The 19,765-nt window shown below is 43.9% G+C and overlaps 1 long non-coding RNA gene across 1 annotated transcript in view; it reads right to left on the reverse strand.

Moving 5' to 3' along the window:
* Positions 1 to 2,931: 2,931 nt before the first annotated feature.
* LOC135422780 (uncharacterized) overlaps positions 2,932 to 19,765 on the reverse strand; it is a 45,768-nt gene continuing 28,934 nt past the window's right edge. Inside the window, exons 5-6 of the long non-coding RNA XR_010434588.1 lie at positions 6,697 to 6,952; positions 2,932 to 3,247 (exon numbers count right to left, since the gene is read on the reverse strand). This is a non-coding gene — a long non-coding RNA (uncharacterized LOC135422780). The remainder of the gene's footprint in view (positions 3,248 to 6,696; positions 6,953 to 19,765) is intronic.

Consider the following 19,765-nt stretch of genomic DNA (forward strand, 5'->3'; position numbering starts at 1 on the left):
ATCATTCTCACTCAAAGCAAGACATGTTTTTGTAGTGGTTTCTTTCGATATTACACTTCACAACAAAATGGTATGTGCCAGAGGGAGAGCAAGGGGTTAATTCCTTGCAGCACATCTAGGCCATCCCCTGAAATCACAGGAGCAAAACCAGCTGAGCGATGAATCAGGCCACCCTGCTTCTCCAGGACAGGAATAGCAAGAATCGGAAATCTTGCCCTCAGCTGTGCTGGCATGCAGGGATGCAGAGGAAAGACTCAGGGAAATACAGCCAGTCACTTGCTTCTGAGTTTCAAGCCTTTTCCATAACACTCAACTGGTATGTACGGTTTTGCAGCTCCAATACTGAGAGCAAAATATGGTCTCCCATACTTTCAGTCTGAGTTAGGGTGATTGGCCTCCCAGGATGTATGGCCGTGTGAACACCCTGTCTCACCCTAAATTTTCCACCTTAAGTAGGAACTGCTTTTTCCACACAGGCAACTCCATTTCTGTAGTGGCCTCTTTTCATTACCCTCTCTCACAACAGGAACAGCGTTCCCCTCCGCTAGAACCGTCTCTGCTCAGTTGTGTCGCAGCGCTCGTGCCCAGAGCATGGGATGAGGGTAATCTGGATGCACATTTCTGTTCTAACATGCTTCTTCAGGAGGGGAGGGCAGCGATGGGCTGGGATCTCCAAATATTCATTAAGGGTGGAAAACTAGAAAAAAAATTATGGCTAATAAAAGTTAAGCTTGGAGGATTCCAGGGGAATGAGTCACAAACTCAGCAGTACTATTGCACGTCTTTATGATACCTCTCAAAACTGCCTGTCAAAATCTCCCATTAAGGAGCATCGCAGATTAGTAATTATGCGCATCTATTAGCTAAGCATCCATTCTTTCTATCAAACGCTTTGTAGCAATATCTCTCCAAAGAAGCACATATCTCATGTAGGTGTCTGCTAGATGGCCATAACACCTCCCCAAGGGAGATGCCTCTGATAACACTATATTAAAGACAGGGCTTGGTTTTGTCTTTTAAACCACTGTCACACAAGCCAGTGCACAAGGAAAGACACCTATTATAATTTTGTAGACAAACGCTAACAAAAGCTGCCTGCACACATGCACACTCAGAAGAATTTAATGTTAACATTGCAGGAGGCTGTGATGATGACAGGGGTACTTTTATTGTCAGCTCTGCTGGAGACGGGAAAAAAACCCACCTTATTTGTGCAAATAACCCGAATTTGGCTTTATTTCCAAACATCCTATTTGCACATGTGAGTATGTTTTGTCAGCCACGTCTTTAGGTACAGGTTCTCATCTTCAGCTACTTATGCTTGTTTGTGTTAAGCAAATAAGTGCCATAATAACACACACCCCCATAGAGACGTGAATATTGTAAGAATCCCAAATACATGATGGTCTTGCTTTTTTTGTTGTGGGTTTGTTGGTTTGATTTGTTTGGGGTTTTTTCCCCCCCAAAAATGCTTAATTAAACTCTCTTATGCTTAGTTTTCCTGATTATATTTTGTTCATTAATAAAGAGAAAATCAGAAAAGAACTAAGAGCAAAACTGCAGGCAGAGGATAATAAAATCCATTGCTATTAATGAAGCTGAAATCCTCAAATGTGCCTCCTTCCAATGTGTTATCTTCCAGATCCTAGATTACTTCATTCTTTCAGTGACTACTGCTAGACAGACGCATCCTGTTGTGACAAAGGAGACCAGCTGGATTTAGGACTGTGACTTCGCGATTGTGGTACAACTGACCATTTGTGATTCTCTGTCAAGTTTGTAGTTTTAGTAGGAAATCTCTGAAGTATTTCCACTTTGATTCGTGTTTTTTCACTGGTTTGATAACAAAAGAGGGGATGGCTTTGTGCAGCTGGCTTGCACTAACATAGGTTGTGGTGTGATCTCCGCAAAGGAAAGGGAAGCTCTTGCATGCTTATCCTTAAGAGTTGCTTTGGGTTGGTTTGGCTTTTGCTGTTTTGTTTTTTGGTTTGGGAGGGTTTTTTTGGTTGGTTGGTTTTGTTTGGTTGTTTGTTTTGGGGTTTTTTTTAGGAAAAAATAGCTGGGGCCAGAACCCACATTTCATTAGGGATATAATTTTGAATTCTTATGCAGATCATGGTTTTTATCTGGCTTCAACAGAACTGAATAATTCTGTTAATTGTTATTGTCTTCCTGCCGGCTTTGAGAAATGTGTGTCTCCAACCTCTGTAGGTCTGGCAAGAGAAGGGTAGCTAGTTGTGAAAGAAGCATAACAAACAGCAGATAGAATATGAAGGAGTTTGGGGTCTTTTTTTTCCTAAGGAGGAGCACTGTCAGACCCCTGGTCAACTTTTCTGGTATTTCTGATTTCAGTGTAATTTAATGAAAAGTGCATGCTGTACACACATCAATGCTTTCATCCATGTAAGGCTCGACCATGTCTAACCCCCTTTGCTGAAAAGACTGTATTTGTATAGGTTCATAGACCTGAATTTCTCATTTATGTCTTTTGGGGCATATATGTTGGAGAAATGATACATTGTACAGACATTGCCCACTGAAATCAACTGTGCATCTCCATCCTGACTGACAAGATGCTTGCTGATCTCTAAGGTCCTGTCCCAAATGCTGAATATCGTTCCCATTCACTGAAGACTGTAGCAGTGTTCCCTTAGGAAAGTCACCATGCCACAACACTGATGAAAATCTCAAATTCCAACAGCTTTATTAGACCTTCTGCTAACCTGGCTGTCATGTTATATGAGCTCTCCCTATCCCCAGACTATGACTTGGCCATCACAGGTACAGTGGGCAAGAGCTGAAGGTACCTGTGACATTTGGCTGTGGCAGGAGGAAGGAACTAGCATTAATAGTAGTCTTCAATTTCAGTAAGGAAGAGACATGAGAAGGATCCTCACCTCAGCCATCAAGACTAAGAAAGTAATTGCAGCCTGAAGAATGGTTTGCATTTACTGGTCTTCCAGGCTTAAGAGCAGTACATGTAGGGACAAAGGACAGTGATGGTCACATGGATACAGAGGAAACAGGAATAGGAAAATTCCCTTCCTTTTGCACTCTACATAGAACGTGCAGTGAATTATGATTTGTAATGTGTTACTGTCACCTGTGTTCTGTCTGCTTCTGAGCTCTCTGGGCTTCAGGCAGAAAAGTCAAACGCCACAGGAAAATCTCATCTTCTAAGATTTGCAGCCTCAAGGCAACTGGCGAGGCATCAAAACTTGCAAGTCAGCCAAGTGTCTGAAGTTCCCTGTTAAACAGACACAAAGAGAAAGCATAGGTTAACACTCAGTACCCAGCCCTGGGCTTACCATTTGTCCTTTAGTCAAATATGTACCATGTTTGTATTTTGTATTGCCAGTGGGTTGTGACCAGACTGTATCTTCTTTGTACCTTATCAAACACTAAATATTTAAACAGTGCCTTAGTTTTAGTGATCAGTGTTTGCAAACAGCATCTTTAGACTTTTCATTCAGGACTTTCATGATAAAGGGGGGGCAGAGAAGAGGCATTGTAAGAGTGACACAAGTGTCTGAGCCTCTGCACACCTCATACCTGTGGAAATCTCCAGACTGGTGGTGCGGCAAGATGCCCTTTTCTGCAGCCAGGAGGGAGGAAGAGTCAAGGCACCGGTCACCCAAATATCTTCCTGAAGTGTCCATCATTTAGGGTTAGGTGCCAGCACCACTGGTCAAGGGGCTGTGCCTCTGTCATGCAGGAAGGAGGTGAAAGAGGTGGAAGGATTCAAGCCAATGATTTGTAACTTGGTTTTGCTGGTAATTCCTATAAACAGTTAACAGGCAATCTGGTAATGGGCCATAGATTTCCCAGATGAAAGCCAGGCTTGTTATCATGTAGATGTATTTTCTGATAAAGAGTTTCTAAAATGGATGTGTTGGCATCCAATTCTTCATGGAAATCACATATATATCTCTAAGCGAAGACTGCATTATTTGAGTCCACTGAAAGAAAATTGTACACTTAAGTATTTTGTGGATATTTGAGATCCTTTTTCGTTTGTGGCAAAGCTTTCATTTTTCTAGAGATAAAAGAAGTTTAAATTAAAAAGGAGCAGTACAAAATAAAAATGATAAGCCTCTGTCCCAAAAGAGGCTGTACCACAGCAGAGCAAAGACCACACTGTTACTTGATGCAATGATGGGATGCTGGTGGGCAGAAAGATGCTTCCAGGTCTGCACAGGCCGTGCAGATGAGGCTGTAGTGTTGGTAATCAGGTAGATAATACCACACCTACATTTTCTATACACTGGTGCTTTTCTCTATTGTTGGAGATCAGTTTCCTAAAATATACAGATTTTTTTTCTCCTCTCAGACATATCCAGTTCAATATTTCCGAATATTTGATCATATAAGCATTAGACTGTAATCTCTAAGCCTGTAAAGCAGGTTGTGTGAAGTACTGTGGAGTGAGCTCTGTCATGAATGATAGTAGCCCTGTCCTGCTGATGTTTGCTTAATGGGGGGAAGGCTCTGACTTGTCTCAATATTGCATTCAGCAAGCAAATCTTCATATTATTCCTTTAAATCAAAATGGGCAGTGACACCCTAGACTAGTATGGTGCCTATCAGAAGTGTACATTTCATCTGAACATGTCTCCGAGACTATTTATTTTCTCATTATAAAGAATATGCTGGCCCAATGTAAATGTCAGTGAGCTCAGTGCACTTTGTGCAATGAAACAGACAGATCTAAAACAGTAGCAAGAGGCAAGTCTGAGTCCTTGCAACTGCTGAACAGCGCTTGCTTTCCCTTTTTTGTTTTTTTAAGCACTCTGTGTTGATTCCCTCTGCCCACTAGTTGGAGTGTTAGTCGGCCTCAGAAGAGCACATACTTCTTTCTCTGAGAGGACAAGAAATTAATCTTCATTAATTGTAGATGAACTAGTAGATGACCTAGTGGATCGTGGTGTGGGGGTTTTGTTGTTTAGTGGTTTTTTTAATAAATATTTTCTTAGTCTGGATTTTAAATATTCCCATACACACAGCAAGGCAAGTGTGAAGGAAATGTCCTTTGTGACCAGATGTGTTGGTGGGAAGGAGTCTCCTATGGGCAAACTTGCAAGTGTACAGACCATGTGGTGTTCAGTTTGGTTGTCTGCAATCGAAAACACTTAACAAGAGACAGTAAAGCATCTGGAAGATTATTTTGAAGCACACATGTATTGTTTTGGTGAAAACACCACTTTGTCGTGATAAAACAGTCCCGCTGTCAGGACATCTAAACGCAATGCTGCAATCCCCAATGTTAATGATCAACATCGATTACAAGGTGATTTTTCCAATAGAGAATCATCTGACCTGAAAAAGTGTCTTGCTGTGCATATACAGCACATACCAGCATTTATTAAGAAATCAGCTGATTATTATTCTGCTACTGGCTTTTATTTTCTTCTACTCCCTCCCTTGCAGGAAGGCTGCATACAAATATAGCAATCGATTGAGGGGAGATGTTCTTCCTTTACGAGATTAATTACAAACATAGGGATGCTGTGTCTGGCCTGTGTGTATGATTGATCTTGTAGGAGGAAATGCAATAGGAAACTAATGCTTCCTTTTATCCAGTAAGCAAAGTTCAGAGATGTTTACATTCTGCTAGGTAAGCACAGCTGTCCAAAGATGTGAAGACGGATGGACTGTCCTGTCAGCACAAATTCATGCCGAGGTAACAGGCCACACCATCTCTGTGGACCTCTTTCTCTGGCTAGGAGGCTGTAAGACCAGAGTCGCTCATTTAGCACACAGCTTAATTGTTTCACATTTTAATCAGTGGGGAGATCCAGACACAGTCCACATACTACAAGGGGCAGCAAGGGGAAGGTGTTGGTGAACCACATGGGTGGGCCAGGGGGTGAGGAGGAAGGATCTTGGTGAGGCCAAGCACAGGGAGGCCGTCACAGGGCAGCTGTTCAGAAATTGCAAGGGTTTGTTCTTTAAAACCTAGCTGGTGTAAGGAGCTGTCTGCATATTCATTCGCTGCGTGTAACTGCAGAAGCATCTGCAAAAACCGCAGCGCTTAGCTGCCCTTGTTTCTGTTTGTATATAAATATAATCTTACAATCGCTGGATTTGGTCCTTCTGAAAAGGTTCATTTCGTTCTTGGCCACAGACTAGCACTTCTATTTAAGCTGAGAAACAGTGTCAGAGGTGACAGATTCAGCTTAGTGACTCAGCTTTCTTCCTCACAGTGTTTTAAATAATGGATGTGCTACTGCTGGTATTTAACTCCTGCCAGAGCTGCTGAAATATATGGTGCGTTTAAAATACTGGTACAACATTGAATCTCTGCTCAGGCAGAGGAGATCTCCACCTGGGATTGGTTTTCTAAAAAGGAAAAAGAAATCAGAGGGAGAGGAAAGGGAGGAAGAGGAGAGGAAAGCCCGAGCCATAATATCTTGTAACTCTAAGAATGCCCTTCACCTGAGGCAGCGAAGCAGTCAGCTCTAGCAGTGTGTTGATGGAGAATCCTGAAATCGATGCTGCAGTCCACGTTATATTTATACAAGCATATGCACTGCACTGATGACGGGGGAGAGAAAGGGCTGTTCCCTGCGTTAAAATAATTAGTGTAATAAATACAGCCTGGCGAGCACCAGAGGAAGTAGGAATCCCTTTGTTCACATCTCGCCACTTAGAGCTGGGTAAGCAAGTCTTGTGGAGTTAAGCTCAGAATTTACTCACCCTTTTATTCTCTGTCTAGAGGTCTTGAGCAGAACGTGCTGCTGATGCCAGGCTTAACAAGCGACACTGGATCTCTTCTGCTTCAGAGTGATGTTGAGGATTTTATGGGGTCTTTTCTTTTTCTTCTTTCTGTCCATGCAAATCCTGCCTGGTAAACGTGGATTCGTTTGCTGTTTAGCAGTCAGTTTGCTTGGCTTGACAAAGGTTATTGCAATAATTGATGTTCCTCTTCTAATAATTAATGTTAATGAGTCCACTAAACAGTAAACAAGACAACAAAGAACTGTTAATGAGACAGTCTTTACTCATTTGTTTAATCTTTTAGTAAGATAATGGGCGATAAATATGTCGCTATTCAGCCATCTTCAAGTCCTTAATGCATGGGGAGTGTTTTAAAAAGGGATTTGAGCTGATTTTTTACACTTGCATTTAGTAAATTCAGCCGACTGGGTAGGTGGGGCGCCTGAAAGAATTGGGAGACCTATATAATTAAGTGCCTTGACATTCTGGTTCTGAAGGACATTGGCGGATATCCAAATGCTATGTTCTGCTCTCTAACTATTTAATTGAAACCATACAAAAGTGGGAGGAGAGGGGCAGAAGAGAGGGAGATCTTGGCAAAAACCTTATGTGCGGTTTTTCGCTATTGGATTGACCAGACAGGGCAACAAAGCTGATAAAACAGGATTAGCAAAATTGCATTGTTGGATATTATATGCTGTGTGACATGTACTACAGCAGGGGAATTTGGCAGGATTAACCTGCAGAGGATAAAGATGTACTAGACAAGAGGACTGAATTAATAGACTGCTGTGACCAAAGCAAGAAAATCTATTTGCATGGGATATTAAGGGCAGTAATAACCTTGCGGGGTGGGGTTGCAGTTGACGTCCTAGGTCTAGAGCTCACCCCGCACCCAAGTCCTGCTCACTGCCTGGAACTTAGCATACAAACCCCAGCTTGTTGGCATGGCTTCTCATTACTCTTCCCTGTTTCTAAATATACATATATATATATATGTATATATATATATACACACAAAAATACTAATCCTAGGAAGGATTATCTGTATTACTGGGTGTGTGTTGGTGGAATTTTTTCCCCCAAAACTGAGATATTTATTTTCCTATTTATAAGAGATGACTTTCTTTTCATAATGCACTAGTGTTACCCTAAAGTAAATATTTGGGTTTGGTGGTTTTCCTCAGGGCTTCTAGACCATGCCATTACCTTACTGCTTGTTACTTAGCTGTTTGGGAGATTCTACAGTTACCCATGTGCAACCTAGCTGAAATCGTAAAAAAGCTTTCAAACCATGTAGCATCAAAGAACATGAAAGCTATTGCCAGTAGATGATTAAATAAAATCATATTAAGTAAAAATGGGAGAATATTAAAATTAAAAAAGTTCACACATACACTAAGACTATATTGGAGTATTTGACATAGGGGGTAAAGAAGCAGAAAACCAGCCTCCATGTCTGGTGTGTTAAGGGGAGAGAGAGTGGATTAAGTGTTCATTTCTCACTTATATAACATATAATACTGGTTTTTACTTGAAAACAATTTTCAATTTGCTTCTTCCAGGCAACAAGAAATGCATATACAGTAGCCTGGTCTTTTTAAGTAGTCTGATATATTTCAGCGCAGATTGCATGAAAGAATTCAGAAGGATTTCAACAACCTTGAAAAAGGCTCATATCATTTGTTTTTCTGTTCCCACCCACAGTACTAGTGGCAGACTTCAGTGTTCCCAGGGAACAGAGAATGTACAAAAAGTATTTGGCACTACTCTGTGTGTGACACAATGTGCTTCATCAAGTGTGCTCAGTGCCACCGCACACGGTGAAAGATCTGCTCAGGGGAGACAATTCACCTTCATCTGACATTAGCGTGTCACCGTTGATCAGCACCAGCCACAACACAAGTTCAGCTTTCACGTTCTTCCTTTCAGGATTGAAGGCTGAATAATACTTACACATAAAATATAATTTTTTTTTCTTCGATATGTTAAAATTCCAGAAACTGCTCTTTAAATAAAAGCTCTGTTAGTACAGCATGACTGAGACCTTACAAGTGTGCACATGTGCGAAGTTGTCCAGAAATTTAGTTCCGTTTTCTACAGCAACTAAATTGCATAACCTGTCTCTGGAATATTTTCTGTTAGTGCATATGCTATTTGCTTTTCTGCCCTAGAACTATACATGACCATGTTTCCCTTCTCTGCAGGGGAAAGACAAGGCATGAAGCTTCCCTTGGATTAAATTGGGCAGTGGGCATGGATGGGGGGAGACGCTTCCTTTGTCAGCAGGGCCAGAAATTTTGCCTTCAAATCCAGTCTAATTCAGGAGAACTATTAAAAACCAGCACTTTCTCCTGGGAGGTGTGCTAGGCTGCATATTGCTTTCTTTCTATCCAGTTTGCTTAAGGACTTCTGCAATGAGTCCTCTTTCCAGGGATAGTCCTGAACTGATTCACAGAAACTCTGCTGCCTTTTGGGTTTTGGTTGCTGAGGAAGGTAACACACAAGATCAAATTTATTACTTACTTATTTTTCACATGTGCCTAGATGAATTAGACCTTTAAGGAGTTGTTGGTAACCCCTTAAGAATGATCCATGACAAATTCATTGCACCACTGGTGCAGCATTTTGAGGAGAATCAGGAAGAAGCACGTGTCTGTGTCCACCTTTCTTTGTCTGCTTGAAAAGCTGCAAGACCACCTGGACCCGTGCCCTCCCCAAGGCCATTCCTGTAGTGCTGCAGCATTGTAACCCTGAGCTCTTGAGAGAGGGCTCCCTGAGAGACAAGCTGTGTGCAGGCTGTGATGGTTGTCATGCTTACCAGTGTCAGTCCTGCACTGGCAAGGGAGATTTCTTTTTCCCTTGAGTCCCAGAATCTATAACTCCCCTTGTGATTTTAAAAGAAGATCAGTTTTCCTGGTCAGCAGCAGATTGGGTCCCTCAGCTTCTGAGAGCTCCTGAGGGATGGGTGCCTTGGAGGGGAATAAAGGGCTGGCAGACTGGTTCATTTGTGGTTTGCAGCAGGGCTTTGTGGAGTGGCACATTCCCAAGTGCCAGCGTGCTGGGCAGCTTCTAGGAGTGGATCGCACATGTGCTGGTGTCTCACCCACCTCAGCAGAATGGACAAGGTGCAGGCATGAGAGTTCATAGCCACGGTGTGCTCGGGAAGCCAAGCAGTCCCTGGGGCACTGCTCTCCTTTTGACAACGTCCTGGGATCTGTGCAAAAGCAGCCTGTTTCTCCCATGTCTCTGAGGGCTTGGCTGAGTTTCTAGGTTGCTTCCCCCGCCTGCCAGCCTCCAGCCCTCATGAGATGAGCACAGGGAATGAGTTGCAGAAGTGAAGCTGTACACATTTCCGACATCACACTGCAGCAGACACCTCTGTGAAGCCTTAGATCTTGAGTGCTGAGCAAGTTTGCCAGTTTTTCTTCCATGGAGACATAAACACTTCACACATTTGTATTTTAAACAGGCATAGGTATGTAACTTGTGGGATCAATGGACCTAACCCTGTCACTTTGCTTTCCAGCACGCAGTGGTGTGGGAGACAGACCACAGAGGAGAAGGACAGAGCAAAGAGGAGCCCAGCAGTGTGGAGCCCGGCCAGGGGTCCCCGCAGGTGCTGTGCAGCAGCTGGTGTTGTGAATCAGGCCGTCACCAGTCGGAGAACGGCTACTTCACAACACCAGGGTTGCACCACACCGCAGTTCGACCGCCAGCTGGAGAGGAGCCTCAGTTCCTGTGGGCAGGCAGGGGATGTGGAGCACCTCCTGGCTGCCTCCACCCAAGCCCAGACCTGCAAAGGTAATCAGGTGCTCAACTCCTATTTAGGCACCAGCCTCCCACTGAAGTCTGAAATAGAAGTTAGGCCCCTAAATATCTCTGTGGGTCTGGCCCCGAGACCCTGCCTCGCTGGGCAGTGCAGAGCAGTGCTTCAGCAGGCACAGGGCAGCACTGTCAGCAACATGGTCCCTGCCCCTTCGCATGCCGTATGAATGTTAAGGAACAGGTAACTTTTATTAAGCTGTGGCAAACAGTAAAAAAAGAAGCCTCTGCATGCTCCGTGTGTGGTTCTCCCTAACAGTTGCATCTGTGGTCCGTGCCTGTGACTTGTTCTGATCCCTTCCCTATCTCAACACCTGATTGCATATTCTCTGTAAAAGATGTCTACATACTAGGAAAGAAGTCGGGCTCCTTGATGTTGATACTAAAACAGCCCTAGGTGTGTTGTGATGAATGAAAAAATAAATGGTGGGGTCATCCAGAAGTGGTACAAACAATTGCTGTCCTCAAAATAGAGAAAATATTGCTTAATCAGTGCCTCCTAAATTACTGGGTGTAGAGGGACAGTGAAGCACGCTCAAACCGAGTGGCCCTGTAACATGCACCACGCATTTCAGATCTGAAATCAGGCTCTCCTCTGCCTCCTCCTTTGTACCACAACACCGGTGCGATGTTAGTTTGAGGGGAGTGAATTACAGAAGACTGCTTTCCATCCAAAACCGGGTCATGTTCATGGAGGTTGGCACAAAGCTGATGGCCGTATACAACCCCTTAAGTCAAACTGAAATGCTGTTCAGTTTTGATCTCAGAAAGCAGTCATCTGCTCTTGGGCTCAGAATGGGGTTTTCTTTGGTGAGTTTTCCCTTCCTCTCACCCCTCAAAATGACTATATGCTCTCAGGTGTGGCTGGCTGTTCTCTTGTATGATATAAACCACTAGATATGTCTAAAGCAAAGAGTGGAGAAATGCAGAGAGCAAACTGCATTTGGTAACATTCAGGTAACATAGAACTCATCTGATTGAAGATGGCAGTAAAAATGATTTAAATCTCTTCCTGGATGTATGATTGCTGGCAGGGAGATAGACAAGAGTCAGGATATGCACAAGACCAGAAATAGTATGGGCCTGGAAATGCAAATGAAAGGAGACAACGTTACATTGGACTCATCCTGCAGTTCAGATGGACTTCCTACAGAAGTAACCCTTCCTCTCTTAGCAAAAAGTCGACAAGCAATACCATGAACAATGTAAGAGGTGTATGGGAGGCTCACTCGTACATGAGGGGAGGGCAAACTGTTGATGCAGGCTAGCACTGGCTTTTTGTCATTGATGAGAGGAAAAGCAAGACCATGTTTCTACTTCAGGCACTATGGCAAGGAGAAATATGAATTTGTGAATCCAACATGCAAGAAGTCTGTTTTATTAAACTTGTTCACTGCTAACACAAACCATGTGGTCTGTATGGTAATCTCATTGTTATAACCTTGTTTTAAATCTTGAAACTTTTTACTTCAGAGTTTGTTTCATGGGGTAATACACATAATTCTTTCGAAACAGGAGGCATCAAGGAAATAGTCCCGATAACCCTTGCACACACACACTGATATATGAGCAGCTATTCATATATGGAACTAAATCATTTCATCTTTTATTGTGAGCCAGAAACCTCTTTGACCTATTCAGTTTCTGTTGGTAAATGCACATAACATTTGAAATAGCTTAATATCTACTGCCAGGTGACCTGATAGACTATCTCCATAATTCTTCAAGTATGATATGTGGGTGGAGACAGGCCATTTTTAGCTCCCTTTGTGAAAGAATTTCATGGGAACATCACACTTCAGAGGTATCTTTGGGGCATTTATTGTACTATAACTTAAATGCATCACACTTTATGCTCTTCTAAAGTGATTTCCTAGCAAATTAATGCATGCTATAATGTAGCACTGCTACTGAAAATCAAGCACTTCTTCTTGTCATTAAGAAGCCTGATCGTGTCATCTCATGAGGTGGATTGCAGGTTGAATAGCCAACTGTCAGCTTCAGGTGATGGAAGGAATTTCTGTTTGCTCCCTTCAGCAGCTGGCACACGCTGCAGCGAAAGGTGAATGCACAAAATAAATAGTTCAATATGAGCTTTAGATTTGTGTGAGTGTTATTCTTAAATAAGCACCTACAGTTGGTCTTCGTGTCAACTCTAGTTCTGGCTGCTGAGATGAAAAAATAGGTGCTCACCAGGTTTCTGGACAGCCCCCAAAACAACAGGCCCTTTCAGTCTGTGGGTACACCTGGAGAGTTTTCTGGTGCTTTCCAGATCCTTTCTCCTACTTGCTTAGTATTGTAAAAAAAAGGAAGTTTACCCCCGAAAAATACTCCATTAGAATTGTTTATAGGGTTTTTATAACCTTAAGAAAACACTGTGCACAGCAATGGGGGAAAAAACGGAAATGCTGGGCTGTAGTCTCTTGTGATATTTTGTTTTACGGGTTGTTATTCCCCCGTATTTTATATTTAAGCAAATAATATTTGATTTCACCCTTGAACCTTTTAAAATACAAACCTGATGGTTTTATTTTCTCAGCGCATCCACGCTGTTCTTCAATTGTTTTGAATGGGTTTTTTGTTTCTTTCCCAGGCTTGCCAGCAGCTCATGTACCACTTCAGAGAATAGCATCCTTGTAAATTTTGTTCTCTTTTTCCCCTGCCTGCAAAAACCAAGCTGACAGGCACGGTAGGGCTCAGCATCTCTCACTCTCTAAGTGTTCACATGCAAGCTGCTTTGTTACTGTGGCGTTCCTCGTGAAAAGTGCCATTAACAGATATCCTCTTTGTCTCTTTAATTGGGCTTTCTCTTTGGCAAACAACTAATGTGAAATTAAAATGATATTTCAGGCAGCGTTGCAAAGCGAACAGTAGGTGGGGCTGAATTTTGGTACCCACAAACCTGAGTCAGGTTTTTTCAGTCCTATAAAAGCTTCACAACAGGAGGGAGCAAATAAAGAAACAGTCTTCCGGCTCCTTAACACAGTGAGCAAGAGGTGACACTAAGGAGGAAGAAAAGAGGCTTGTTCACAGATACTATTTTAAATACAGTACATTAGAGAGGTATATGAGATATTTTTAGAAAAATGAAGAGTCCTCCCAGTATATAGTCAGGCCTCAAATGCGCACGTAAAAGGGGCTGAAACATCCCTGTTGTGCAGCAAAGTGACACCACAAAGAGCATAAAAATCACAAAGTAGGCCTAAATAATTTTGACTCAAAGGTTAACGTAAACAACAGAAGTGAGCAAGCAGTCTCTGAAGATCACATAAACTACTCAGAGAAGTTTTATAACCTATCCTCTAGGGAGATTCTCCTTGCTTAAAAGCCAAAGCAACAGACTGCTGTGTCATACTCCTTGTTTTTATGTATATGGGAAATTCCAAAAATTATGATACTTTTTGATAAACAGTTGCCTCTCTTCTTTAAGAAGACTAACTACCACTGCCTCAGTAAATGAGTTTCTACATTGCATTTGATTAGACCTAGCTCTCCAGCCATGCATTATCAGGAAAGCGCTGCCCACGCGTGCAAGCTTAATGCACACAGCTCTTGCTGCCACAGAGACCATTTTGAAAAAGATGTGGAAAGCAACCCAGCCAGCTGCACTCTGATACCCACTTCATGCCAGGAAATCTCCTCTACTCCTAGGGACATGGTCTAGGTGCCAGGTGGGTGGCTGGGACCAGGTGCCCACAGCTGTGCCACTGCAGCTTTGTCCCTGCTACTGCTCTGTCTGCAGAGTCTGGGGCAGGGGCTTGGGATAGGCTGGTTCATTCCTGGTCTGGGACAGCACAGAAAAAGCAAAACTGGGAAGAGACCTGAAGTCTATAATAATATTTTGAGTGCATGGCATCTCCACAATTCAGCTAAAAATTTTGGCAGTTTGGGAAGAAAAGCCCAGTTTTAGAGAATTCTGACATATGTCAAAAATTCAACACCCAAATACATTGCCCCCCACATGCCTTTAGTGAATTGGTTATTAAGATGAACAAACCTTAATTCCTTCCATTGCATAGGGATGTCATGCCCTGAACTCTTTCTCCCTGGTCTCCCTGCCATTTGGGATGGGTAGCTGTGGTAGCACATGTCCCTGGGCCCTCTGGGAAAGCCAGCAGCTTCTCTATGTGAATAGCTGCCGTGGACTGAAGCAGCTGCTAACTCTGCAAATTGCATTTCGTTTCCAAAGCTCCAGCTGAATTTCATTGCTGCATACATCAGATATGGTGGAGGTCTGAAGAGGCAGCACTTTGTGCTGGTTTTATCTTGCCCTGCTGAGGCATGTCTGCAGGAGGGGGGTAGTGATGACCACCCACCACATTGCTCCCCTCCCCAAAGATTCCCTGATGGCTGAAACACAAGTAGGTGCCCACTTTCCTCAGCTGATAAAGAGCAGGACAGTCTTCTGGAAAAGAAGCTGCTCTCCCCATACACCCTACAGCCCTATTCCTTGCCAAATGGCAAAAGGCTTTCGCCTTTTTTAGGGGGTTTATGTGACTATTTTTAATTTTTTTAAAATAATGGTTTCCATAGGAACAGCCACATGGGCCAGCACATACCCAACTCTGGAGATACTTTGCAGAAGACAGAGAGTAAAAATCCCCACATGCCCTGGGAACCGCTGCACATCCACAGGGTGTTGTCAGGGAAAGTATTCCTGCACTCCATAACCTCTCCCTTCACCAGATTTCAAAATATCTCATTTACTATTTTATTGTTTCAAATAAACTTCTGTTGTTGTTCGACTGTGGGGACCTCCAGAGAGACCCATCACACAATGGCACCATCTCCCATGTCAACTGCGACAAGTGACAAGTCTCTGGTGAGAAACAGCAGCTCTTTTCCTCCAGGAATGGTTTTTAATCTCTTCCCACTTTTCCCTAGTCTAAACCCAAAAGTATCAAATTACATTCTGGCAGCTGGGTTGCTGCAAAAGCCCTTCTAGTTTTATCACTAGAATTAAAATCATACTGTCTTCAAGCCTCGAATTCAAAATGGCAATGTCTTTGCTGCTTAATGACAAGGTAAGGGAAACAGAGCTAGTGACTGCTCCCACAGCACATGCGGAGAGCACAGCATCACTCATCCTGTCATGGGGGAGAAGTGTCTGCTGACAGGGAAAAGTAACCCAGAAATCCATCCCCCCTCTGCAGTGGTGAGCGTGCAGGCAGCTGCCTGCAGTGGGAGGTCATGCATGCCCCAGGGCCAGGGCAGCCACCGTGAGATTTACACACTCTGGACTGCACAGGTGGCTCGGTCCTGGGTAGCTTTGGGTGGAGTTGGCTTGTTTTAACCCCTGTGAAAGCCCACCTGATTGGGGTGGGGGTTTTTCCTTTATAAACAAAACGGTTATGTTTGTGCTGGGGAAACAGGAGACATTCACCAAAGTCTCCCCATCCCTGCCAGGATGAGCAAGCCCCTGTCCTTGGCTGCCTGTGTCCCAGGAATGCCACAAATTCAGACACCTTCACCAGGGCTGCAGCTTCATTCACAGGAGCTGAAGACTTATGCCCTCAAAGACAAGACCCAGAAAAAATACCACATTGCAAAATACAGATGTTTATAGTGACTGAAATACTCAGTGACCAAGAAAACCCTCACATGAGCTTTCTTTTTTAATAAAGCAAACTCCACTGCCTTGTCATGTGAATTAATATCCCTGCAGCATGGCGTTGTCTATTTATTCCTTGCTGATGTTGCTTTTGATCACTACTAGATGAAAATGAAATCTTGGATGCTTTGGGGCTGCTGTTAAGACAGATTCAATGACATGAAAATGCATTTCAGGAAACATCAGCGAAGCCAGTTTTTGTTTTAATTTCCAGGAACACACAGGGCTTCAATTCCCTTGAGTCAGACGGAATTCCATGCCTGCACGCTCACCACTGCAGAAGCAGGAGGGATTTCTGGTTTACTTTTCCTTGACAGCAGACACTTCTCCCCCATGACGCTTTCCACTCACTGGACCCGCAGCCTCTGTCCATCAGTCCGCCCCATCAGTCCTATCTCCAGGTTACTCAAAACCCCATTTCAGTGGCTGTTTCTCTGCCCTGCTCATGGCCTTGCAGGCAGGTCCCCATATGAAGGCATTACCTCTTGCTTGGGGAGCACAGGGACTTTACCCCACGTTAAGGTCCTCTTTTGACTCTATTATGGAGTAACCTCTTTTCTCCCCTGGAGTTTGTATCCCCACATCTCCACCTGGAAGGTGTACCTGCCTGGGGAGGTGGTACGAACATCAGGTAACATTTTCTCACTCAACACTTGTAATTACACAACCAGCCTAAGGCAAATAGTGCCAGACCAGATGATCTGCACTGTGTAAATCACTGCTTTTCACAATCTGCTTGGTTCAATATCAAGACAAATCAGTTTAACCTACATCTGAAGAATCGAGTCTCTCTGAATTTAAGCACATGACTGGAGTCCACCAACTCTCATAGTTACATTTGATCAACAAAAAAAAAAAAATTTCCCCATATGTTCATCGAAGAAAAAATCCATATCGGAAATAATTTAATACAAAAAGTCAGACACTGTTACTGAATATAATCCAGATTAACAGTGACAAACTGGGATTTTCTCAGAGGGAAATAAAAATCCAAACAATTTCTAAATGACATTTTTCTGACAAAAATAAGCATTAAGTGGGGCAGAGCAAAAACTTTTGCCCACACTGGCCTTTCCCTGCAGTGCCAGGGCAAGGATCTGGGTGCCTCGAGTCTCCTTCACAAGGGAGCAGAGTGGGCAGGCATGTCTCTCTTCTCCTATCACTCCTGCTGTGCCAAGGGGGCTTAAAAGGCCAAGAAATTTGTCCCCTTTCAGATTTGCTTTCAGCATTTACCCGGCTTTCTCTGTATATGCATTGCACACAACACAGCAGGGTTATGACCCACAGCAGGGTCTTACAAACACTCACACAAGTAATAACAAAAAGCCCTGACCATCCCCATCTTGGTGTCTCACAGAAATGGATTTAAAGACCCCTTGGTCTTTAAATGGTGTGCCACAGACAGGGACAGTGCCTACGGAGAGGCTGACAAAGCTCCATCGCCCCATTGCAAGGTGGGGAGGAGACCTCTGATGCTCCACAGTCCAAAACTGCCTCTGAGCCACCTGCTTCGCCATTTTGGCCTGGTTTCAGTCTTGATGTCTGCACCTCTCTGAAGACTTCCAGATCAGAGAAGTAAACAAATTAAGTTTGCTGCCACATCAGCCCAAAAACTCCATAGCAAGGAAATGGACCTTGGACCTGACATTCTTAGTGAGCCGACGAGACCCTCCACCATGTATGAGGTTTGCTGGGATCATCTTTCTATGAGCGGGTCGGCATCAGTCATCTGCAGCATGAATATAGTGATGCAAACATACTGGTGAAGAGATTCAGGAATTATGGAGTAAAAAAACTTACACCTTCCTCACATCCAGAACTGTAGGTTGAGAGGGGAGGAGATAGCTGAGAACAGTCCCAGTGCCTTGGGGAAGCAAAAAAATTGTATGGTGTTAATTTTAATTAACTCCCTGTGAGGGAGCACAGCAGCCTGGGTGAGTCTTCTGTTATCCCCACGGCAGGGTGTTGTTTCAGCGTAGTAACGTACAGCAGAACAAATACCAACCCAGACGGGAGTTTCTGAAACTCCCATCTTCTGAAAGTCTTTCCTCTTTTCCCCAGATAACCCAAGCTCTCTTACATGGCCACAACACAACAATTTCACCTTCATTTAGAACAGAAGATACTGAAATGGAAAATTGAGGGGGGGAAAACCTTCCAGACTGAAATCAAAACAAATCACATTTTTGCATATTAATAAGCCTCCTGATTGAAAGTGTTCTATCTGTTCAAGGAGGAATATCAACAGTAGATGCTGCTAATTTAAGACTGGCTAATTAAAAGCAAAACGAAAAACTGACTCCCCTAGAAACAGCCGCATGCAAAATGCACTCACCCAGCACATTTCATCAAGCTCCGATTATTATATCTGGGTTTAGGGAAACAATCTCATGGCTTTTTTATTCTCTTTCTGGGTTGGGTTTTCCCACTTCACGTTGCCTTCCAGCATCCTGCCCCTCTGCAGAGCCAGCAGCAGCAACCAGCAGGACCTGCAGGGATGTGCATGGGTGTGACCTGTCTGGGCTTTGGCCAGGCATCACCAATGGCCCAGGGCATTAAAGCAGACTGAGTCGAGACCATGCCTGCAGCAGAGCTTGTAAGGTTTGACACCTGCCAGAGTGCCATCAGGAACTTGTGATGGGTGTGCTCTGTCCCCTTGACCAGCTCACTGGTAGAAAGATTGAGCTGTACTAGCCCCAGAAACAACCCCCTAACCACATCTCACCAGTTTGGCTACAAGGGTACTGTGGGCTATTATGGTATCCACCACCATTCCCCCCTCCCTGGCCACCAAGGCAGTCATCTCTATGCAGTGAGCAATCTGGCCAGGCACAGATCCTGAAACCTCCCATTACTGATTACAAATGAGTCATAGATTTATGGAATCATTAGGGTTGGAAAAGACCTCCAAGATCATCGAGTCCAACCTTTGACCAAACACTGGCATGTAAACTAAACCATAGCACAAAGTGCACATCCAGCTGTTTCTTGAACACCACCAGGGATGGTGACTCCACCACTTTCTGGGCAGCCCATTCCATTGCTTAGTCACTCTTTCAGTGAAGAAATTTTTGCTGATATCCAACTTGATTCTCCCCTGGAGCACTTTGAGGCCATTTCTCCTTGCCCTGTTGCTAGTTGCCTGGGAATAAGAGGCACCTTGATACAACCTCCTTTCAGGTAGTCATAGAGAGCAATAAAGTCTCCCCTGAGCCTCCTCTTCTCCAGGCTAAACAACCCCAGCTCCCTCAGCCGCTCCTCATAGGACTTGTGCTCCAGACCCTTCACCAGCTTTGTTGCCCTTCTGGACATGCTCCAGCACCTCAGTGTCTTTCCTGTAGAGAGGGACCCAGAACTGAACACAGCACTCAAGGTGCGGCCTCACCAGTGCCGAGTACAGAGAGACAATCACTGCCCTAGTCCTGCTGGTCACACTATTCCTGATACAAGCCAAGATGCCATTGGCCTTCTTGGGCACCTGGGCACACTGCTGGCTCATGTTCAGCTGGCTGTCAATCAGCACCCCCAGGTCCTTTTCCACTGGGCAGCTTTCCAGCCACTCTTCCCTCAGCCTGTAGAGATTTCATTTGACAACAGCACACACAAACAATA

The sequence above is a fragment of the Pseudopipra pipra genome, chromosome 1 (assembly GCF_036250125.1).
Source record: "Pseudopipra pipra isolate bDixPip1 chromosome 1, bDixPip1.hap1, whole genome shotgun sequence".
NCBI classification, from domain to species: domain Eukaryota; kingdom Metazoa; phylum Chordata; class Aves; order Passeriformes; family Pipridae; genus Pseudopipra; species Pseudopipra pipra.